The following is a 25,404-nucleotide window of genomic DNA, read 5'->3' as shown; positions in this document are numbered from 1 at the left end:
GCATGATGACATCAATTTGAAAGACTACAATGCAGGTGATTTAATGAAAACTTTGTTAAAAGCAGTACAACTACCAGCAAAAATAGCCATTTGATGCACTGCACTCTCAAACGTGAAATATTGAGCCATGCATCAATGGAGGGGATGGTACGGATAAAAAACAAATACTATACTGCTTATGCATTTACAAATTATTCTAAAAAATTTTGTTCCCGATGCATCACATGTGCTAAATATAACCCTAGTATTGTCCGTGAGAAAAAACCCAACCGAGGGAGGGGAAAAGTCTGCCTACAAAGGGGGTCAGCAGCATTTAGAGCACTGGTCATCTCAACGGCAGTGAAGAAACCAGCGGTACCTTCTCTCACTTAGGGGACATTGTCATAAGGAGATACTATGAGGGGACACTGTCCAGCCACAGGAGTTGTGCTAATTGCCATTGTACTGTTGATTGATGCTAAGCCACTCCCAAACCTCATGGAGGAGAAGGAGAGACCTCCTAGCCAGTATCACACTAATTTGTGGTATTGTTAAATGAAGACAGAGCACTCTTAACTCTACTGGTTCAGTGTGTCTCTTGTTATGATGGTCCTGATTTATGGGGACTTTCCCACAGTCTGATATCAACTATGTTTGTGGGCACACAATCTATGTGAATCTTCCACCCAATTGGGTAGGTTGCTGTGCCCCTGTTTATGTTTCAGATGGCTCAGACGTCATAACACCACAGCAGACGACTTCCAAGGGACAGCTACAGAAGCGAGAGATCGACTTGAAGGAAAGTGATTGGATCTGGGGATCAGACAATCCCATGGACAAAAAGCTCTGGACTACAGGCCAGAAAGTGGCACTATCCCTATTTCCAAGGTTGGGGGTAGGAATAATCATGCCAAGAGTTGAAACCATAAATTACTGAATGACCCAACAGGCACTCCGTTACCTACAGCACATATCTAATGTGCAGGCGGCTGATGTATTGAAAGACAAATCCTGGTTTGATTGTTTTAAGTCTGGCACATGGACTGACATTCTGATGAAGATTTTTGGACCGATTCTACTGATTCTTTTGGTTCTGATGCTGATTGTGTTATGCGTAATTCCCAGTTTGAGGGCCATGATCATGAGGCTGGTGAATCAAGGCCTTCTCAGGGTGTGCGCAGTCATGCACTCTCGATAAATACACTATACACCATTAAAGCTTGATAACTGTGGATAGAACCTCCACGATGTCGTCGGAAATGGACGCTAAGCTGTAAATATTGTCCTTCTGTGCTTTTGACCCTGCCTATGATGTTAATAACATTTATTCCATGTTTTATGACGACTGCTGATGCTTCTCCCCAAAGCATCAGAGTCCTGCAGTGCTGTTACCTGATGTGATGTAACCAGATACGTTTGTGAACTACTTAAACAGAAGATTTATCAGAGATCCATCACTTCAAAGAGCCTATTGGTTAAAGCACACAACTTCCCACCCACAGTTTTTTTAAACAAACCGTTTTTGTTAGTTGGTGGTTGGTTTAATATAAGAAACTGAACCATAAACTTAATGCTTTCTTTTTAACAAGTTTTATTTACAGATTCTATAAACATCCAGTTCATTTGACCATTTTCTAAACCAGGTAGTCTGAAAGTTGGGTACATTCTTTTAGAGCAGAAATGTTTCTCAAAGAGTTTCTACATTATATGTCCTTCTTGGGGGACGTGGTCTTCACACCTTCTCACAGTCCTTTGTTCAACTGATGAGCCAGTTCTTTACAGGTGTGAAGTGAAGCCTATTGTAAATAGAGCATAGTGCCTAGCTTTACTCATGGTAAAGGTAATAGATAATGTGGTATGGTAATAGAATAGAATAGAATAGAATAGAATAGAATAGAATAGAATAGAATAGAATAGAACAGTGGAAGCAATTGCAGTACAAACAATAAAAAAAACACACGCACATACAGTGGAATTTTTTCTTGGGTTCATCAGGACAGATAGAGTTCGGAGAGCAGACAGTGAGACTGTAAGGTGGGGTGGGAGGGGGTGTATCTGCATCAGTGTAGTGAAGTGTTGTTTATAGAGGTATGACCGAGTGTTATGGCAAAAATTGTCTCTTCCTTATTTCTATGTGTCTTCCTTATTTCTATGCAGGTATTATATGATTTATGACTTATATTCTGCAATTAATATATTATGTTTTGTCTTACTGTATGCATTTGACATTTCACCTAGATTGTTCAATGGTTGTCTCTGCCTGATAGACTCTCAACTCTAGCTCCCAAACCCAAGGCCGGGAAGTTGTGTCTCTGTTGAGACTTGGTGCTCCTTTCTCACAGATAGTCGGACGTCAGCAATGCAGGTGTGAGAATGTAAATATCTTCACACACGCTGCGACAGGGAGGAGATGGTGCATGTAATTTGATTGGGTTAGAAAGACATTCCACCCTAGTCGGACAGAGAAGCTAAAAGGCAGAAGCAACTTGAGGATCGTGGGTTCTTTGCATCATACCTTCGTGGTGTGTGCACTGATCTCCCCAGCTGGTTTTTGGTTTGTTGATGTGCACGATCAACATCCATGCTTTTTATTTGCTTTCCCCATTATTTTTTTTTCTTTATTATTTCAATAAATCGCACAAAAGGACAACTCCCTCTCATCTACTTCTTTATGGAAAATTTCCACCACAGAAATTAGCGTTGTCGGCAGGATCCCGCTGCAGGTCGTCTGGACGGTGTGACCAGGGACGATAGTCCTGAAGACTAGGGTCACTCAGCCTCCAAACCTCTACAGACATTCAGAGCTGGGAGGACTGCTCACCCGTCTGGATCGCCTCTGACGAGATCCACGAACTCAGATTCAAACTCAAATCTTAATTTGGCTCGGCTCGGTGAGAGCGATTCCTTTGATTGGAACTTTTATTTTTAATTTAGCTGAAACATTTCAATTGGTTGAAAAAAAAAGAAAAAGAAAAGAAATCTTCTATTTGGTTGAAACATTAAATTTGATTAGGAAAATTAATTAGATCGAGAAAAAAAAAATCCCAATGATACACGTTCTTAATTAGGTCAAAGTCTGCTCTGGGTGGTGAGACGTCGGTTGCTAAGGGTTGGCTCGTGGAACCGAGCTTCCGTCTGTACTGAAGATACAGACATGGTTTTTTGATCTGTGCGTGGTCCACACGTGGGGGACTGAGTATAAAAGACGGCTTCTGAAAGATGGAGCGCGTTTGCAGAGTGAAGTATTTTCAAGATACGAGGGACCCGGGCCTAGAGGGGCCTAACGTTGAGGAAATACTTCAGGAAAGGCTCTGTCGCCCGATCAGGTTGGTTCCCTTTTTACGGAGACGTCCGATAAAAAGGCATTTTGGGAAGGTTCCGGCCGGAACACACACAAAAAATCTAAGGCAGGAAACCGCCGGACTCTGAAAGACGGGTTCGCGGCAATCTGAGTCTTCACCACCAGACAGCAACATTGCAAAATTAAAGGTAATTAAAAGTAAAAAGTAAATATGGTTATTAGTGCGTTTCATGTTTCCATGAGTGGGAAACTGGTTATGGGTTCAAAAGGAGAATCGCTTTGTGTAAAAGGACATACGCACCTTAAAAGAAAAGTTAGATACAGAAGAAAAGATCTGAAAAAGCAAAACTATCAAAACTACACCTCTAAAAGAAACAAAATAGAGATGAAAGTAACAGGAAAAAAGGAGATAACAACTCTGGGGAAGAATTGTTTGCACTCTGCCACACACACACACACACACACACACACACCACACACACACATATCATGTCAAGAGCAACTGCTCCCATTTTTTCTGCTCTCTATTCTAATGCAGAACTGAGCGCGATGAGGGTAAATCCGGATCTGGACTCCTTTCCCACCATCAGCAGAAGAACCGAAGGAGAAGAAGCGCCTGATCAACAACCAGATCAGGGTGGAAGCTCTGATACCACAGCAGCTGGAGGACACAGACCACAGCATGGAGGCCTCAGCGACTCCCACAACGTCTGCAGCCATCACGTTCTGGGCTCATCAGATGAACCAGCTACACAGACACCTGCTTATGACAATCAGCAAAGGAAAACAAGGACAGAGCAACAGCAGAGTGAGAAGACGTGCTCTGACACAGACACTGGTTGAAACAACAGGAGAGGCTTCAGACGTGATCGGCCCAATAGAGCTGCATCTGAGGATCCAGGAAAGGTCTGTCATTGAGGAACAACTGTCCCATCTACGTCAGGCTACACCCACTGGCGCTCACATCAGACTGATGGTTGGGGAAGGAGGAAGGTGACGGTTCCTTTTCACGTGACGTACAAGACGGTACCGCAAACACACACACACATTCATACACGCAATGAAGAAACACGCTTACAGCTAAATGACAACTGCTGCATGACTTTACAGTCTGATGGGTTTAAACTATTTTAATTTGCAACAATTTCAGTAATAAAATCCTCCATGTTTCTAAAAAGATTTGTGCACAATATAGGTTTGTCTGGCCAGACTAGAAGAAAACAAAATAAAACCAGACTATAGGAAAACAAAACCAGACTATAGGAAGACTGAAACTGACTGAAACCGACTATTAATGACTATTAAAGGGAAGACGACTATTAGAGAGAAGTAATAATAATTACTTTACGTACCAGTTAAATTTTTAGGATTAAAGAAAAACTTATTCTTTCACTGTCTTGTGCAACATCTGACAGCAAGACACCTTGAGATTAATTTTTGCTTTCAAACCTATGCCCAGTTAAATTTTTAGGAAGAGATCTCATGTGTAAATTAGGTATTTGATTGATTTCCACTCCAGACGGAGTGCAGGTTACATCTACAGACATTCTAAATAATCCCTCTTTTGTTGGTGTTACCTTCAGCTCAGCTGTGCTCTTATCATTGGCTGCTGAGGGGGGGCTGTAACTGAGGCCCTCACACAGGCTGCATCTCAGCTTGTTTCCATGTGATACGACCTCCAGAGACGCATCTGGCCTGGCCTGTACAGCACATGTGTCTTCTGGTCCTGATGAGAGGTTTGAAGAGTTATGATTTCACACACACACACCCACTGACAAACTGACCTCAACTTCCCTCTTTTGGGATGAACACAGGTCTGCGCTTGCGATTTCTTTTTCTAACGAACAAAAAGATTTTTGACTTTTATTCTACAGTTCCACACGTCCCTCTGTGAGAACATGATGGAGACAGATGCAGGACGTGGGTCCTTTTGTGAACAGATGTCAACGGGGTGGAGACTGGTGAACGACTTCTGACCCCATGTGACGTATTTACCTACTTTGCATACTTTATAATTATTTTTATTCTGCCCGTCATGTGCAACAAACAGTAAACTTGGTACCTCCACATTCTAATGACACACACTACATGCTTTTGTTTTTATTTTCATTTTTCAGAGGATGCTCTGACCCAACTCTCAGCCTTACAGGAAGCCACTGCTTCCCTGTGGCTCACACAGACATGATGTAGGTTTAATCAGAGGATGTGAACCAGTGGTCATCACACCTAAATCTGACCACAGACCATGTAAACAACAACACCCTCTTAAAGGAAGCCATAGATGGCGTTACTGCAGACACCACTAAGCTACTGAAACATTGGATGCTACAGGCCACAAAGAGAGCCTGTCTAAATTACAGTTTGTTCAGACAAAGGTTATTTTCTGGGCCATTGTAATTACAGCTGATGGCAAATCCATCTCACCCAACAGAGTTAAAGCAATTTGAAACCTGCCTAAACCGTGCACGTATAAACAGCTGATGTCTTTTCTAGGTCTTTGTTCTTATTGTAGGAACTTCATTCTTAACTTTACTGTCTTTGAGGCCACACTCAGGGTTCTGATGCAGATGTCTTCATCGTCCACTTCTTGTCTCACGTGGACGTCTGAGGCTGAACAACGTTCACTGACCTCAGGCTGCTACTTTGGGTCTTCCTGATCTGACCCTACGCGACCTTTCACTCAAACAGTGGATAAGAAATCAGGTTGTACGACTTCTGTTCTTTTGTTCTCATACTTTGATTCTTTTGGAATAGATGACATCTTTCTACAGCCTGATGGCTTAGATGCAACACCACCTTACTCAACATGCTGAACGTTACTATCAAGAGGCCGTCTTGAAGTCTGGCTCTTTGCTAAGACACTACTCTGCTCAGGCTGCAGAGTTGATCGCGTTGACTGAAGCTAGTAAACTAGCAGAAGGAGAGTCTGTTACCATCTACACAGACTCCACGGGTGCTCTGTGGAAGCATAGGAAGCTTTTGAAGTCTGATTGCAAACCTATCTCACATCATGATTAGGTTCTGCTTTGCTGGACGCTGTCCTGCTGCCTACAGCTAATGCTGTTTGGAACTGTCCGACTCACAACATCAGTGACAACTTTGTTTCTGCCGACATGCAGCTGCAGACGCTGCTGCGAAGAAAGCTGCTGCCCAACAACCCCTCCCTCTCCTGATCCTTGTTCCCTCTCCAACTCTTTCCACCCTCTCCTCCTCTCTCTCCCTGTGCTTTAAACATTTTTTACCTCACAGGAACGCAGACTCTGGCAGACGAATGGTTCCACCCTAGCCATGGAGTCTGGTTTGGGCCTGATGGCAGCCGTGCCGCTCAAACACTCTTTCCCCACGATTCAGATTTCCCAACAGGTGAAAACAGGCGACAGGACCACTACACCATCCAACCAGGACACTGGACAATCGTTAAGGAGTTCAGGAGAAAGCACTGGGACTCCAAACGGTGGCGAGGCCACTTCCAGGTCCTTCTGACGACCAACACGGCTGTGAAGATCGCAGAAAGAGCGACTTGGATCCACTCCAGCCACTGCAAGAAGGTCCCGGATCCGACAGACGACCCTCCATCTACATCCCACGGATCCCAATGTCGTCTGACATTGGGAGGAAACCTGGTGGTGATAACGAATCCCAAGTGTCTCTGTGATCAGCTGATCACAACCTGAAGAACCCCAATGAACTGTCAATACTTCAACACACAGGTTGGAAACAATCTAACGCTACTGTTCAACAGGACGAAGCAGAATGTTACAAGACATCAATTGTAACCTTGTTTTGTTAAACTTCATTTTATGTTACATGATTATTGCCTTTATCACATGATGTTTCTATGTAACTTTACACACTACCTTTGAAGAAGAAAAGTTCACAACGACACTGAGTTTAAATATCCTGAAGTTGATTTGGTGTTTGATTTGCTCACAATCACTTTATTCACTGCTACAAAAAAAATTTTTATCCTTCATCTACAGATGCAAGACAACACAAGCGGAAATATGCATCATCATTCTGGTTAAATCCCTGATTCTCTTATTCATTCTAGACCCAAATCTACAATTAAAGATCCGAAAGTTATCCCACTGGTTAGAGGTCTCATCATGCGTGCGACCTCAGCAACACTCTCGTATGAAATGACACAATGCACTATGTTCAAAAACCCCAACTCTAATTCACTTAATGACTTTGACAATGGTCTTAGGCTATCTGATCACGAAATATAATCTGATACGAATATGATTATGGGCTTATTTTTCTTCACATGCCTATACAGAAGTTATTCTTGTATAACTACCCACCAAAACAGCTCCCAACCTTTTGTCCCTAAGTTACTTGCATTTTATGTGAAGGTGTATTTTGAATCTTGATGAGTTAATACCCTTATTGTTTCATTTGCAAGGATCTTTTATTATTACAGAATGTGATGTTGACAATTTTTGTTCTTTTATGGTTTGATTAATGTGTAATCAAAAGGGGGGAGTGTTATGGCAAAAATTGTCTCTTCCTTATTTCTATGTGTCTTTATTATTTCTATGCAGTTATTATATGATTTATGACTTATATTCTGCAATTAATATCTTATGTTTTGTCTTACTGTATGCATTTGACATTTCACCTAGATTGTTCAATGGTTGTCTCTACCTCTCAACTCTAGCTCCCAAACCCGGGCCGGGAAGTTGTGTCTCTGTCTGTTGAGACTTGGTGCTCCTTTCTCACAGATAGTCGGACGTCAGCAATGCAGGTGTGAGAATGTAAATATCTTCACACACACTGCGACAGGGAGGAGATGGTGCATGTAATTTGATTGGGTTAGAAAGACATTCCACCCTAGTCGGACAGAGAATCTAAAAGGCAGAAGCAACTTGAGGATCGTGGGTTCTTTGCATCATACCTTCGTGGTGTGTGCACTGATCTCCCCAGCTGGTTTTTGGTTTGTTGATGTGCACGATCAACATCCATGCTTTTTATTTGCTTTCCCCATTATTTTTATTTTCTTTATTATTTCAATAAATCGCATAAAAGGACAACTCTCTCTCATCTACTTCTTTATGGAAAATTTCCACCACACCGAGGCCGACCAAGATGTTTACAGGTCAGTCCAACAGTTGTCCTTGAAGGGAGTCACAACAGGGGAAGAGTATAGATAGAGGCACAGCTGGTGAGCTAGATTGGACCCGGGATACACAGCCAATTCTAATACATTTTAACAAGCCATGACTAATTTGTCTAGATCAATACTCCAATCGGTCAGAACTCAGGGCTTCATCGCCTTTTGTGGGACCATGGGTCACCCGTGACATCTCCTCAAGCCTGTCAGACAAGGCTGTCACCATAGTAACCAAGTGTTCAGTCTGTCTGCAGATGTTATCCCTCAGTCCCTTGTCTTCTTTCGAACGGGCTGAGATCTTATTAGTCAGTCCTGCATTCCGGGCATCTGAACGAGCTGAGATGTTACTGATCAGTCCCTCAATCCGGGTCATCCTCTGATGCAAATCATCCGAACGAGCTGAGATGTTAATTATTAGTCCTTCAATCCGGGCCATCCTCTGGTGTAATTCCGTCAGCCGAGTAACCATGGCCCCCGTCTGCGTTTGTAGCTCCACGGCCGGTGGACACGCCAATGAGCCGGCCACAGATTTTCCAATCTTCCGATAAAGCAGGGCACCACCAAAGCCAATCATGAGTAGCCCTGTTATCAAAGTCCAAAATATGAATAAATCCTCTGCATCCTCGATGGACAGAGGCTCCAGACACACGGGGCACCAGGAGTCCCACGCGTCCCGCACGTAGCCGGAGGCAAAAGTCCCCAAGGGGCAGAGTGGTTCTCCCGGAGATTCTTCTCTTTGTGAAAACATTTTGTCCAATGCGCTGAGTGACCAGTTGATTAGCTCAATGTTCAAAAATGTTATTCCAGAATAGCAGATCAGGGTGCTCAGAAAAAGACAAGACAAGGACACTGCAAGCAAAAGCAGAGTGGGAGCAGAAAGAAAACACGTCTGCACTCCTCGAGAGGCGGAAGTAGAAGTACTGTAATGTTCATACTTTAGAAAAAGTGTGAGTTAACTTGAAAATTATTGATAATCAGCAGATTGTGGTAACATTAGGCAGTAAAGGTGATTGAAATGACACAGAACTGAAAGAATATCAGCTGGCATAACTCATAATGCATATATGTATTCAGGTGTCCTTTTATTACTGGATATGGTGGATGATGATGCTGATTTCCAGGGGCCTCTTTGCACAGTCTACACCTTGGGTCTTGTCTGGTGTGGTAGATCTGGGCCTCTATGGCTCTGGTGCTCAGGGCCTGCTCCTGTGCAGCCAGGATGAGTGCCTCTGTCCTGTCCTTCAGCCCGGCCCTTTCAAGCCATTGGTAGGATTTGTTGAGATCAGCCACTTCAGTTATGTTCCGGTGGTACATCCCGTGTAAGGCCTTGTCCTCCCATGATGGTCCCTCTTCCAGCATCTCATCCTCTGTTCTCCACTGCCTGAGACATTCACTCAGCACGTCATCTGTTGGGGCCTTATCCTTGATGTACTTATGGATCTTGGATGTTTCATCCTGGATAGTGGCTCTCACGCTCACCAGTCCTCGGCCTCCTTCCTTGCGGCTAGCGTACAGTCTCAGGGTGCTGGATTTGGGGTGGAACCCTCCATGCATGGTGAGGAGCTTTCGTGTCTTAACATCTGTGGTCTGTATCTCTTCTTTTGGCCACCTTATTATTCCCGCAGGGTATCGGATCACTGGCAGCGCGTAGCTGTTTATTGCCCGGGATTTGTTCTTGCCATTGAGCTGGCTTCTTAGGACTTGCCTTACTCGTTGGAGGTATTTGGCTGTTGCTGCATTCCTTGTTGCCTGTTCAAGGTTGCCGTTCGCCTGTGGTATTCCAAGGTACTTGTAACTGTCCTCAATGTCTGCTATTGTTCCTTCTGGGAGTGAGACCCCTTCTGTGTGGATTACCTTGCCTTGCTTTGTCACCATCCTCCCACATTTCTCGAGCCCGAATGACATCCCGATGTCCGAGCTGTAGATCCTGGTGGTGTGGATCAGCGAGTTGATGTCTCGCTCACTCTTGGCGTACAGCTTGATGTCATCCATGTAGAGGAGGTGACTTATGGTGACCCCGTTCCGGAGTCGGTATCCATAGCCAGTCTTGTTTATTATTTGGCTGAGGGGGTTCAGACCTATGCAGAACAGCAGTGGGGACAGTGCATCTCCTTGGTATATGCCACATTTGATGAATACTTGGGCAAGTGGCTTCCCATTTGCTTCAAGGGTGGTTCTCCACAACCTCATCGAGTTTGCAATGAAGGCCCTTAGAGTTCTGTTGATGTTGTACAGCTCCAAGCATTCAGTGATCCATGTGTGTGGCATTGAGGGGCTGTACCCTTTGAGGGATCCTTCATTATCAGGATCATTCGCCCTTCGGTTAGCCATTCAGGGTGAGTCCCATCCCTTAGCAGCTGGTTCATTTGTGCTGCCAGGCGCTCATGGATTGCAGTGAGCTTCTTTAGCCAGTAGGCGTGGATCATGTCAGGGCCAGGTGCTGTCCAGTTTTTCATACCTGAGACTCTATGTTGGATGTCTACCACTGTGATAGTCACTGGATTCTGTTCAGGGAGGTTGCTGTGGTCTTCCCTCAGATCCACCAGCCACTGTGCATCTCTGTTGTGTGATGCCTCCCTCTCCCATATCCCTTTCCAGTACTGTTCAGTTTCCAGCCTTGGTGGGTCTGCTCTGCTGTTATTACCCTGCCATTGAGAGTACACTTTCGCAGGTTGTGTTGCGAACAGCCGGTTTACTCGTCTGGCTTCGTTGTCTCTGGTGTATCTCTTTAGGCGGCTGGCCAAGGCTTGTAGCCTTTGCTTGGCAGTTTCGAGTGCTTCAGGTATGGGCATCTGGCTGTACCTCTTGGGCATCGGCCTTTTCATTGCACCTCTCTGGGCCTCTGTCATTTGGCTCACTTCCCTCCGAGCTGCCTTGATTTTTGCCTCCAACCTTCGTTTCCATGGTGGGTATTGTTTCTCATGGCTCCCATGGTTGCTCTTATAGCCAAGCACCTCTAGGATCACTGATGCTGAAGCGTATATCAGCTCATTGGTTTCTGTGATTGTTGTGGTAGGGATCGCTCTCAATGCTGCATTCACATCTTCTGACTTTCTGATGGTACTTCACTTAGCCGTTGTAGTTGGCTTCGGGGTTGGATGTTCAATCTCGCCATGATCTTATCTTGTTGCACTGCCTCGCTCAGTGTATCTGTGCTCATTGGGGCTTCGTACCCAATTTCCGGTTGGGGAGACGGTGAAACCTCCCCTCTGACCTGGCGTCCTGACTCCCCCTTGCCGTAGCATTTGTGTTGTATCTCGTGAATCTCAAGTTGAGATAGCAGTTGCCGTTTGTGGATGTTGGAACACTGAGGGTGAATGCAAGTCCTGCGACTTTACTGATTGAGCTACGACTTTACCGATTGCGCTGTCCAGCGATATATATATATATATATATATATATATATATATATATATATATATATATATATATATATATATATATATATACTGTGCAGGTCATTTCTTAAAAAAGATTTAGGGGGCGTCAACAAGGCAGCTACGCATTAAGTACCTCACAGTGGGGGGTCATGACTGGTGTAGGGGGGCCTGGTGGAATGGTACCTAAGTCATGCTAATGTCATGACAAGATTAGCGTGAAATCCAGCAGGAGCGAGGCAGCGAAAATTTGCCGCTCCATCTGTAGGTCAAAGGGTTGGAAAAAGTCTTGTGGTGTTGAAAAGATGAGGAGGAGATGGACAACTGAAATCCTATGTAGGGTCCTGGATTACGTTTTCCTGAAAACCAGCACAGAGAGATGAATGATTTCTCTGAAAGCTGGAATTTGCTAGAATCTCAAGGTTGATTGTGTGGAGGCTGGCCAATTGCAAGTGGCTTCAAGGCTAGACAGTGGAATTTGCATACAGGTAGTCTGTGTTGAAAAATGTGAAATGAAAAAATGAAATGTTGAAAAAGTTAGCAGTAGAGGATGGTTTCTATCCATCGACCTCTGGGTTATGGGCCCAGCATGCTTCCACTGCGCCACTCTGCTGAAAGCACCCCTAAATGGAACTCAAACCCACAATCCATTTGAAAAAAAAAAAAAAAGTCTATTTTCCCTAATAAAAACAGTTTAATGAAACAGCAATAGTCAAAGCCAACTTTATTGTCAACCAACGCACCAGCACTATAATGCTGGATAAGTTACCTTCACAGTTCAATGTGCAGTCATGGGCAGTTGCCTTGGGAGATATTTGTTGTCTTCATCACATTTTGGACGACTTTGGAAGCAGTGCAGCTGCTGTACAGATGGATGATGCAACCGTTTTCCTTGACACCACTCTAGAAGGTATAGAGAATAGAATAGTAGATTAATGAAATGTCCAGTATTTCCTTTGTATCTCACAACCTTCACAAATGTAAACAATATAGAGAGGTAGTTAGATCAGTTGTAATGGTGTTTGGAGCAAACACGTTTTCAACTTAGCTCTTATAGTGCTGGTTCGTTAAATCTGGCATGGCATGAATGACCTCCTTTCTGTCAGGTTGCTCAAATTCTGCTCAGAGGGCCGGTGGGACAGGGATGTTAATAAGGTCCTTCATCTAATGACCTGGGTTCAGCAGGATTTATTAAAGATGGTCTCCATCAGCTTTTCCACATAATCTGCACCATAACACTAGAATTACAAATTACCCGTCAACAGACTAAAACATAAAAATAAATTGACCAACTGTATGCAGAGTAAATATATAGACAATAATAAAGATCAGCAGCTAAAGCAGAATAACTGATGAATGATTTTGTGAAATGAGCATGAGTATGAGTATTGCACAAGTAAGCCTCGGTCTAGCCATTGCTTCACTTCAAAAGACATCCCAGATTATTCTTTGAAGTATCCATGCAAAGATCTATCGTTAGGCTCATCTTTGTGAGACAGCTTAAGGTGAACTGCAATTTTCCATTGTTCTGAAAATTCAAAACATTTAAAATTGAGGAAATGCAACAGCATTGGCTGGGACTCGAATACCAGTGAACAGCTAGGAAGGCAGGTGTGACCTGATGGTCATTTCTTGGGTTTGAGAAAAAGGGACCAGGTTTGCCTGTGTAACTCTGGACCATTTTATCTTAAAGTATCTCATTTCTTAACAGTTTGGTTCTACCACACACAGGTTAGAATGTCGGCTGCTCATTATAACCTTTGTCTGTCAATTTGAACACATGCAATTAGTCATCTTGGTTGAGATTTGAATGCCACACACACCTCTGACAGATATGCATGATTCTCTGAAATGTTGACGAGAGTGCAATATGTACGGCTTTGAGGTGACCACCAAAAAAGTCTTACGCATAATCTGATGTTCCTATTGTAATGACATCACAATATGCGTATGAATGGCATGAATGAGACCTAAAATTAATTTATTTGCGTCTCAGTAAGCTCAATTGCAGAATTCTTCTCTAACGCATAGTCTGTGCCTAAGTGGCATCAAATAGAAAACAGGATTCGTGACATTCCCATCTCTATTTGGTATCTCAAAGCAAGATGTCAGAAGTGGGATTTGAACCAACACCTCCATGGGAGACTGCGACCTGAACGCAGCACCTTGGACCGCTCGGCCATCCTGACAGCAAACTCTCCAGTTTTTTTGTTCCATAGGTCAATATACATTGTTACAACTGAGATTTTCAGTGTCTTAATAATGTGTAAAGAAAAGTCAACGCCGCTTTGCCCCATCCCCAAAAGGCTAAAAGAAGAAAACAATCACTTCCTATATGCTAAGAAGTAGCAAGAAAGATGGCATCTCCAAATAAATTGTCAAAAGAAAAGAAAGCCCTGTCATCAGAGGAGACTAGAGTTTGTACACAACAATTCAAAGTAGTAGGCCACCCTGGCTGGAAAAGCTCTGTTTTGCTATTTTACGGGACAACACAAAATCTTACACATAATCTGTTGTTCCTATTGTAAAGAAATCACAATTATGCGTATGAATGGCATGAATGAGACCTAAAATGAATTTATTTGCGTGTCAGTATGGTCAATCGCAGAATTTTGCCCCAGCACGTAGTCTGTCCCTAAATGGCATCACATAGAAAGAAGGATTCGTGACATTTCCATCTCTAGTTGGTATCTCAAAACAAGATGTCAGAAGTGGGATTTGAACCCACGCCTCCAGGAGAGACTGCGACCTGAACGCAGCGCCTTTGACCGCTCTGCCATCCTGACTGTAAACGCTCCAATTTTTCCGTTCGATAGGTCAAGAGACATAGTCACAACTGAGATTGTCAATGTCTTAATAATGTGTAAAGAAAAGTCAACGCCGCTTTGCCCCGTCAGGTTTTCCGTCCCCAAAAGGCTAAAAGAAGAAAACAATCACTTCCTATATGCTAAGAAGTAGCAAGAAAGATGACATCTGCAAATAAATTGTCAAAAGAGGAATTTAAAGCCCTGTCATCAGAGGAGACTAGAGTTTGTACACAGCAAATCAGAGTAGTAGGCCACCCTGACTGGAAAAGCTGTTTTGCTATTTTATGGGACACCACAAAGTCTTACACATAATCTGTTGTTCCTATTGTTAAGAAATCACAATTATGCGTATAAATGACATGAATGAGACCTAAAATAAATTTATTTGCGTGTCAGTAAGGTCAGTTGCAGAATTTTGCTCTAGCGCGTAGTCTGTCCCTAAATGGCATCAAATAGAAAAATGGATTCGTGACATTCCCATCTCTATTTGGTATCATAAAACAAGATGTGAGAAATGGGATTTGAACCCACGCCCCCAGGAGAGACTGCGCCCTGAACGCAGCGCCTTGGACCGCTCGGCCATCCTGACAGCAAACTCTCCAGTTTTCTTGTTCCATAGGTCAATAGACATTGTTACAACTGAGATTGTCAATGTCTTAATAATGTGTAAAGAAAAGTCAACGCCGCTTTGCCCCGTCAGGTTTTCCGTCCCCAAAAGGCTAAAAGAAGAAAACAATCACTTCCTATATGCTAAGAAGTAGCAAGAAAGATGACATCTGCAAATAAATTGTCAAAAGAGGAATTTAAAGCCCTGTCATCAGAGGAGACTAGAGTTTGTACACAGCAAATCAGAGTAGTAGGCCACCCTGACTGGAAAAGCTGTTTTGCTATTTTATGGGACACCACAAAGTCTTACACATAATCTGTTGTTCCTATTGTTAAGAAATCACAATTATGCGTATAAATGACATGAATGAGACCTAAAATAAATTTATTTGCGTGTCAGTAAGGTCAGTTGCAGAATTTTGCTCTAGCGCGTAGTCTGTCCCTAAATGGCATTGTCGTGTATTTTCTTTTTCTTCAATCACGACAGAGGTTTCACAAGAACTCAACTTTGAAGTTTAAATCAATAGCATACAAATTTATTATACATGACAAATTAAATCAATCAGATAATGACTACATAAGAGTAATAGCAAGAGAGGCAGAGACCGAATTCACCTGCTTGTTCCTCTGCAGAGGGAACCGAGAGGTCGGAAAAGGTCCGCTGTGTGCTACCAGCGGACCCTCTGCGAAGCGCTCTGAAAACCCCAGCCTGTGAAGGCCTGCTTTTAACCACCACCTAAAATCTTTCCACATGTCCAAATAAGGACGTGTAGATGTTTTTCTCGGCTGCTCGGAAAGTCCTGGCGCTGGGCCGTGTTATCTGTCCAGCTCCTGGATGCATCTGGCCCACCATCAACCTCCTAGCTCCTTTCCCAGGTCGGCGTGACATTTTGAATATTTCCTTAGGAACAGCTCGGATAAACAGTTTACGCAACAGATTCTGAGAACACAGATTCTGCGAACCCAGTTCAAGCAAACCCTTTCACCCCATTCACTAAGGACACACGAACCCATTTACTCTCTGTACTTCTCTCATAAGCAATGATCAATTTTACTACAAAAGTAAATGTAAATGTCTGTTTCCTGGAGTCTATCCCAGATGCTCCCCAGACAACGACCCTGCCAAACTGCAAGGGTTGAGGAACAGTCACTGCATCTTAACCTGACCCGAACAGATTGTTCACTACCTATATAATAATATATGATATGATACATAAATATACTACAAATCCCCTCCTCATGGGCATTTTAATGCCCATCAATCTTAAACGCGAGTGGCCAAGAAAGCTCCTCCTTGACTCAGCATACTGCATTATATTAAATAGACATGAACTTCAACATTAAGATGAAAAAGCAAAGTTAAAGATTCACAAAATCTGTAGTAAATAGAACACCTAAGCTCTTCTTTCAGCTCCAACAGGTGATCCTCCCACGCTGCCTGTAAACAAGTACATTCAGTAACAAACCTCACAGTTTCCATTCTACATCAGTGTCCTCTTTATCACAACAGATTCTTCACAGACTCCACACCGACCACAGTCAATCATGAAGGTCTGTGATCCCACGTCATCCAGCATCTGCAATTCAGCTCATGCACGGGCAAATTCAAACATCAGTGTATATCAACGATGCAGCTATGGGCGGCGCTCCGCCCACACCCTATAGCCGTGTTGGTCAGCGCAGCCCCACAATGTTAGGTGGGTGAGGATTGTTGGTGTAGCTGGAATTGCAATATTTTGGACTCTCCATCAGCTCCTTCGGCTCCATCGACTCCTCCTTCGTCCGTCACGGTTGCTCTGGAAGCTGTGGCACTGCACCCTCTGTGTTGTCCTTGGAACCTCATCTGATGCCCTGCCTTTCTGCTAGCGACCCAGTTGGCCCAGCTTGCCTTCACGTTGAACATAGAGTCCCTCATTTCCGGACCGTTCAGGGCTCCAGCACACTTCTGCTGCACCATCCTCTGTCCCCCTCAGACTGGTGCTCCAGCTGTGACCTGAGAGCTGATAGCTGAGAGGCAGAAAGATCTGCACTATAGTGCAGCATAAACCATCCTACAGAGCTAGGGTTAGGGTTAGGCTGAATAGAACATATAGTTTGCTTTTTATTCCAGGTCGTTGCTGTAGATATCAAAAGATCAGAGAATATAAAAACCCACAGTTGTAGCAGATCATAAGACACACCCTCCTCTGATACTGAAGTAACCTGTGGATGGAGGTTAAGAGTAGGAGAGAAGTTGGTTAGGAAAGAAAATTAGTTTAGAAAATTAGTTGACACAGTTTCTCCACTGCTGCTCGGTGTAGAGAGAAGGGCTGAAGTTGTTAATGTGAGCTTCCTGTGTACAACAACACACTGAGATGCAGAATGAAAATTGTTAAACCCTCATTATATAACATCAACAACAAGAAACATCATCGACATGTGTCATAGTCAGTCCGTAGAGCATATACAGTATCAGTCAGTCATGTCATGTCATGAGCTCAGGGTTTTTATCGTGCACGTGAGCTAAGAGAGAAAACTCTTGCTCTATGAGAACTATAATTTAGAAAGGCTAGCCTGTGACCTTGTTCTGCTAAATGAGTCAGCAGTGTCACTCAGGGCCCATCAGTGATCCGGAGTTTGATCTTCTTTGTCCTCTTCTTTCCTGCAATGGAACAACACAGCTTTCCTGCGTATATTAATCATCTGTTTCACATAGAAACTTGGTTGATGCATTAAACACCATTTCGTCAAGCAAAGCTTTGTGCAATGTTAGTCTATGCGTTCGGCATATTTTTACAAGCTACACACTAAAATGCAATGTTCACAGTACTTTTTCATCCCTCTATTGTCATTATCACATTTACACTTCCCTTTTCATTCACTCTTCGACTTCCCTTAACTCCTTTTCTTCCTGACATACCCTGCTCCTGTCACTTTTCCTATCACTCCACAATGAGTCCCGCTGTGAGATCATATTCCTCTGTAGCGTAAGCTATTTACAGTATATACCAAATCAAATTTTGTGCCAACTCGACCACAACCTTTCTCCCATGGATTAAGTTCACCAACTTGGGATAAAACACAACAGAAACAGAATAGTCCATTCTCACAGCAGATGCCACACACACAAGTTCCCCAGTTACTAGGGACCGTCATAAAGCAATAATCAAAACAATTTTTTACAATACATTTTCCCCCCTCAATAGACAGATAACTGTCCATTGAATTTGAAGCCGATTAAATCATTAAATTAAAATGGATGGATAAAAGAACACTAGCAAAACCCTTAAAAGTAATTTCCTACACTTATTCATCTTATGTGTTTATCCTTACCAGGGATCATCATCAATCCCTGAATAAACTGAGTGAACTTAAGGACAATGTCAATAGGAGAAACAAGAATGTTTAGACCTTAATAACTATAACATCAACACGAACTAATCTCATTATGAACACAGAATCATTGCGTTGTAGGAAACCTTTTTAAATTCAAGACGCATTGCGGATGCATGCATTAAGTGACTTTATGACAAAATTAACGTAAAGACTAAATAAGCTGAATCCTCACAAACTATCAGAAATGACACATGGACATAACACAACCTACTTAACTGTTGGAAACGCAAAGCTATACCCTAGAAATTCAAACAACCCCACAATTATTGTTACATCTAATTATAATTCCCCTGTGACTGTCAGAATTTGTAGTGATAGCAAAATAGCTGTGGACGATAACTGAAGTATTGTAACCTATTAAAGAAAGTCCATATAAACCCACATACAGTCAAACCTCTTGGAGGATAATGCACCGTCACTGTTGCTGCTCAGTCTCTTCCCCAGACCTCCTCCTTCTATGCCGTAAAGAACACCACAGCCCTGTAACATTTGTTTAAGGCCTGCAGACTGATGACATCTATGTTAACTGTTTAGCAAAAGAATGGAAAGAAAAAATTAACTGAGACCTGGTTTACACATTTGCTAAATGTGTCTTCTGCTCTGCTGGAATATATTAATGATAGTGATGATAAGAACTAAGTGGAACCTCATCAAAACATGTCAAGGTGATCATTAAAACTTCAGCCCCACTTAAACAGTAGACGTAGTGTGCAAATCCTAAATGTAGTGCAGTGAACTGTAACTGCTCGTAGCAACACAATCCATTTTTATTATAATACTGTACTATAGAAGGCTAAGCATTGTTGCAACAGTTACACCTTGCAGGTTCCGAATGGTTTGGTTTTTCTATCTATTGGGGAACTGGCACAGTAGCAGTGAAAGGCACACCTGGTTTTAGTCACCTTGAAGTTTAATGTTTTCTGTAACACATGAGAGCATGGTGCGTTATACCAGCTTACATACTGTAGGGATCAAACTGCTGTTTACTGTATGAGGGAACCATGTACACTCTCCTCATTCCCTTTTTTAGCTGATTGACCTCCTCAGATACTTCACTCACTTTATGGTATGTGGGAGGCACTTCCTACAGTGTTGAGGCTTGTCTAGTGAAACTTTCTTACCTCACTAATGTGAATGAGTCTTTACCAATACCATGAGACAACTGTCTACAGTTAGTGTTAGTTGGAGAGATGAAATGAGGCATGTCTCAAAGTCTGGTGCACACAGTCTCTTCATCCACATACTTCACATTCACATTGTTTTTAACACCGTCACCCACTGAGCATCAGGTGGAGCATTTGTCAGCAGAGTGATTGAATTGGGAACTTTATCTTGAAATATTCTCTATACCTTTGTCTTTCCCTTGCCTAGTAAAATTGGCATATTTTTAATTTTTGTCTCTGTTGGCAGGTTTAAGGACTAAGTCATTCTCACCAGCCGACTTGTTTATTTTGTTTCCAAATTTTAGATATTTGTCTGAGTCTCAAAGTACTAAAGTGTGCATCAAGGTGAAGTCACAGATTCAGAGGCATCTGGCTTTTTGGCTTTTGATGGAGCCCATCAACAAAGTTCATGAATCCTGCAGGTGTCTGGTCCTCTCTCGTAACCAGCTGAGGGGCCTCCACATTGATCAGCGGACCCCTTTGGTCTGGGCACTCCTCGTGAGCCTCGTAGCCAATCAAAGCAATGGCTTCTTACGTGACCAGTCTTCCCACAGCAGTAGCATCTCACGCCTCCTCTGTGGCTGCCTCCTGTTCCTCTGCCTTTGTCTGCAGGGAACCCTCCTCTCCTCATAGGAGGTCGTCTTGTCCACCCTCCTGGTAGAATGTACATCACCTGAGGTGTGGCCATGCCTGGTGGTGTAGGTGGGGTCTGAGGCACGCTGGCTGGTTGAGCAGAGACCATCCTCCTCTCTCTTTTCTCCCCCTCTGTTCGCTGCTGCTGGCGTGTTGCTTCTTTCACTGCCTCCTTTGCCTGCTTCTGACGCAGCTCAACAGCATGAATCACATGGTCAGTTATTTGTTCTAGTGACAAGTTGCAGAGTCCCACAGTTTCAGTCAGATCATTCTGATCCGGTCTTGAAGGCCAGGGCAGATTTTGACACTTTGCCCTTTTGACCAGCAGAGGAAGTCCATCAGAAACCTCATTTACCCGCTCATCACCCACACACACTGATTCCTCATCTGACTCAGCCCACAGTGATCTAACTGCTCTGTCACGCAGATCACTTTCACTGCAGGAATTTCCAATTGAAAATTTCTCTGTGTTTAAATAAATGTCAGGCAGTTCCAACAACTCATCCCTTTTCACTGCCCTGTCTGTCCCTTCTAGATCAGCTACAGGGTGAACTGGCTTCTTTGTCCGTAAAGGTTTTGTTTCTTCTGCATCCATCTGGGACGCATCTGAAAGAGACTTAGTTATAGAGATCTGATTAAATTGATTATCACCACATTGAGTCGTCTTTTTGCTCATAATTTTTGCACAGTTGATAAACAATTGCAACACTGCATTTTCTCTTTCCCGTTTAAGGCCTCGCTTTACAGATTTGTCTTTTAACTTATAGGTTTTTATAAAACCCTGCATCTCTGCACACTGCCTCAGATCAAATGTCCCCTCTGACGGCCAGGGCGACGTGGATTCATGTGTCCGCTTACTCCATTTGTCTGAGCATTTCTGAATTTCTTTCATCAACACCTCGACTGGAGACATGTTCCCATCCACAGATCTCATTATTAAATATGTATCTTTACTGAAGATATGATTTCAACCCCTAATTACACCTAATTATACTTGTAACTGAACTAATCTCAATCAGTGTTCATAACTGAAGCAAGTTTCCTGTCTTTACAACCCATAGTTAGTGAAAAGCAACATAAATATTAACCAGTTAAATTGTAATTAGATGCTCTTCCCTTCTGGGTATCTTGGTTTTACCTCTGTTTTAAGCAACTGGCCCGATAATCATTCCTAGTGACTGTTGAGCTGATGAGTTTTGATTTGTTCTGAATAAAAGAGTAAGTCTGATGCAAAGATAAACCAAACCACTGCAGAAACGCCCACTTCAGAGCAACTGCTGAAGAAAAATTATAAGTGTCTTATTGGAGCTGATCATGTGCTTTGTTTATATTACTAGGTTTACACAAAATCAGCATAATTGAAACACTTGATTTAACGTGATAGTGATGTCACATGCTATGCCTAACCCCCACAAATGGTGGTCTTGCTCATGAGAATGCAGGTGCTACAGACGCGTGAGCAGAAAGACCTTTGATATAAATGGAGGAACGTTTGTTAACTTTGCCCAAATAATCTAGTTAACCTAGAACCAGACAAAAATGGAAACTGAAAATGAAAAAATACAAGCTAAATCCCACCAATACACACTGACAGAAAGTATAACCAACACGCTGCAGACCACTACTAGTACACTAGCATGTATATCGCATAAACCCCTTCTGTGGTTCTATTCTCACCTAGTGTATTACTAACATTTATTCTCACCTAATACTAACCAGGCACCAATAGTCTATACATACATACATTTGATCTGAAAAGTTGGTGAAAACTCAGGGGAGGGATGAGGAGGAGCCTCAGACAGATGGAGGCTCGTAAGTACTCTGTTTGTCTTTGTACTTCCAGTCTGATTGTGCTCTTAGAGAAGCACACGGCTGACGGCTCTGAGCCGATTTAGAAGCGTTAGCGTTACAGTAAAATTCCTTCCTCTTCAACCGACGTAGTATACGTTTTGAAGTTTAGCTGCTGTCCATTACACTAATAGTAATAATAGGAACAAAACTAAGGCTTTTAGTGCAGTCTGCCAACTATGTGTCTATGTCTCTCCAATGCACACTCACACACACACACACCCGAGCCTACTACTAGGACTAGTACGACACACACACACCCTTGAGCTTAATGCTCTGAGCAGTAAAACACATACACACACACTCTTCTCTCTCTCTGGAGCGTAGACAACAGAAGAGGCCCACAGCTGATGCCTCCACACCCAATTCAGAGACCGCGCCTCAACTCCCCCCTTTTTTATTATTTTAATAAACAAAGCAGCCGCGGTCTTTACACACCGTGACCAGCTTGACCACTCCCAACCACAGTGCGGACACGTCGTCACAAAAAATGCACTAAAACACTCAGATTACGTCAAAATGATTATAAAGGTACAAAGAAAAGTGAACACAATATAGGACAATCAAAAATGTTAAAGTATTAAACTACCACAAAAATTAAAACTTCGTCGCCACCTGGCACCAAGCCAACGTCTCCCCCCAACTATCTGAAAACACACGTATGAGGAGCGGGGATCTCTGTCTAGTCCACACACACACACACTCACTCCCCCGCCCTCCTGCTCTCTTTTCCTCTCTCCCTCACACACACACACACACACACTCCTTCTGCACCGGAGGAGTAGAGGAGCCGCTGTCAACCCAGCCTACTCAAATTTAAATCAGCAACAAGCAACTATTACGCTGTTTAACTTCACATACGTATATACACAAATACACACTTGATTAAACTTCATACACTATTGCCAGCACACTTCATATGCGTATCACAAAAAGCGCTTTTACTGATTTCCCTATGTCTCTCAGGCCTCACAACTCATGAGAAAATCTACACTTGGATTGATCAGTCCCAAGCTTAATGTAGGTCTCCTCATAGCACATAAACCTACAGTGCCTTAAATATATAAGCATATATATATATATATGTATATATATATATATATATATATAAATTTGGTCTAATTTGGTGAGTAAAAGTCGGCTTTTTGGTTCACTAAACTGATTGCACTGAGGCCGCACCGTAATCTGACGCTGTTACTAATCCTCACCTTAATTTAAGAACCACTAGAATAAAAATTTTTTCAGTCCCGAACTATAAAATGGTAAGTAGAGAGTGTCCAACTTACAAAAAGGTGTTTAGTATATGTTGCCAATTTGGGTTCTTTTTCTTGGGCCTGCACTTCCAACGTCAGTTACCGTACTTACACAGCCTTAAATTTATTTTAGACACATACAGACTATTTAAGCCCTTTATTTAGAATCTCCCAACGTCGTCTGTCAAAGAGTTAACATGTAAGTCAACATTTAGAGGTCAATAGGCCATGTCATGTTTTATTTCCCCACAATGAAAGCAAAGCACAGCACACAAATAAAGCAGTTGGTTAGTTATATTTATATACAGCAAATTATACAAGCAAATTCTCCACTGCCTCTCTCTGCTTATTCCCACACAGATTGTTTTCTAGAAATAGCCGAATCAGAATTTAGAATCTTCTAATGTAACCAACATTTGCCCACACTGCCCCCAACACAGAGAATCGTCATATAAGAGCTTTAAGCGCATCTCACCTGTGGCCACCAGTGACGAGTCGTCTCGGGCTGGGTGCAGTCGGGCACCTGTCAGCTTCAGACCCGGCTTTCTTGCCTTGGAGTGACGCCAATTTCTGTCGTGTATTTTCTTTTTCTTCAATCACGACAGAGGTTTCACAAGAACTCAACTTTGAAGTTTAAATCAATAGCATACAAATTTATTATACATGACAAATTAAATCAATCAGATAATGACTACATAAGAGTAATAGCAAGAGAGGCAGAGACCGAATTCACCTGCTTGTTCCTCTGCAGAGGGAACCGAGAGGTCGGAAAAGGTCCGCTGTGTGCTACCAGCGGACCCTCTGCGAAGCGCTCTGAAAACCCCAGCCTGTGAAGGCCTGCTTTTAACCACCACCTAAAATCTTTCCACATGTCCAAATAAGGACATGTAGATGTTTTTCTCGGCTGCTCGGAAAGTCCTGGCGCTGGGCCGTGTTATCTGTCCAGCTCCTGGATGCATCTGGCCCACCATCAACCTCCTAGCTCCTTTCCCAGGTCGGCGTGACATTTTGAATATTTCCTTAGGAACAGCTCGGATAAACAGTTTACGCAACAGATTCTGAGAACACAGATTCTGCGAACCCAGTTCAAGCAAACCCTTTCACCCCATTCACTAAGGACACACGAACCCATTTACTCTCTGTACTTCTCTCATAAGCAATGATCAATTTTACTACAAAAGTAAATGTAAATGTCTGTTTCCTGGAGTCTATCCCAGATGCTCCCCAGACAACGACCCTGCCAAACTGCAAGGGTTGAGGAACAGTCACTGCATCTTAACCTGACCCGAACAGATTGTTCACTACCTATATAATAATATATGATATGATACATAAATATACTACAGCATCAAATAGAAAAATGGATTCGTGACATTCCCATCTCTATTTGGTATCATAAAACAAGATGTGAGAAATGGGATTTGAACCCACGCCCCCAGGAGAGACTGCGCCCTGAACGCAGCGCCTTGGACCGCTCGGCCATCCTGACAGGCAAACTCTCCAGTTTTCTTGTTCCATAGGTCAATAGACATTGTTACAACTGAGATTGTCAATGTCTTAATAATGTGTAAAAAAAAGTCAACGCCGCTTTGCCCCGTCAGGTTTTCCATCCCCAAAAGGCTAAAAGAAGCAAACAATCACTTCCTATATGCTAAGAAGTAGCAAGAAAGATGGCATCTCCAAATAAATTGTCAAAAGAGGAATTTAAAGCCCTGTCATCAGAGGAGACTAGAGTTTGTACACAGCAAATCAGAGTAGTAGGCAACCCGGACTGGAAAAGCTCTGTTTTGCTATTTTACGGGACAACACAAAGTCTTACACATAATCTGTTGTTCCTATTTTAGAGAAATCACAATTATGCATTTGACTGACATGAATGAGACCTAAAATATATTTTTTTGCGTGACAGTAAGGTCAGTTGCAGAATTCTGGTCTAGCACGTAGTCTGT

The 25,404-nt window shown here is 42.9% G+C and overlaps 2 non-coding genes across 2 annotated transcripts; both read right to left on the bottom strand.

Moving 5' to 3' along the window:
* Positions 1 to 13,876: 13,876 nt before the first annotated feature.
* trnal-cag (transfer RNA leucine (anticodon CAG)) lies at positions 13,877 to 13,959 on the bottom strand. Its single transcript has one exon. It is a non-coding gene; the product is annotated as a tRNA-Leu (tRNA).
* Positions 13,960 to 14,473: 514 nt separating this feature from the next.
* Positions 14,474 to 14,556, bottom strand: trnal-cag (transfer RNA leucine (anticodon CAG)). Its single transcript has one exon. It is a non-coding gene; the product is annotated as a tRNA-Leu (tRNA).
* Between the last annotated feature and the right edge of the window lie 10,848 nt (positions 14,557 to 25,404).

This window comes from Betta splendens, chromosome 6 (assembly GCF_900634795.4).
Source record: "Betta splendens chromosome 6, fBetSpl5.4, whole genome shotgun sequence".
NCBI classification, from domain to species: Eukaryota; Metazoa; Chordata; class Actinopteri; order Anabantiformes; family Osphronemidae; genus Betta; species Betta splendens.
This window is presented reverse-complemented; position numbering and strand designations above follow the sequence as displayed.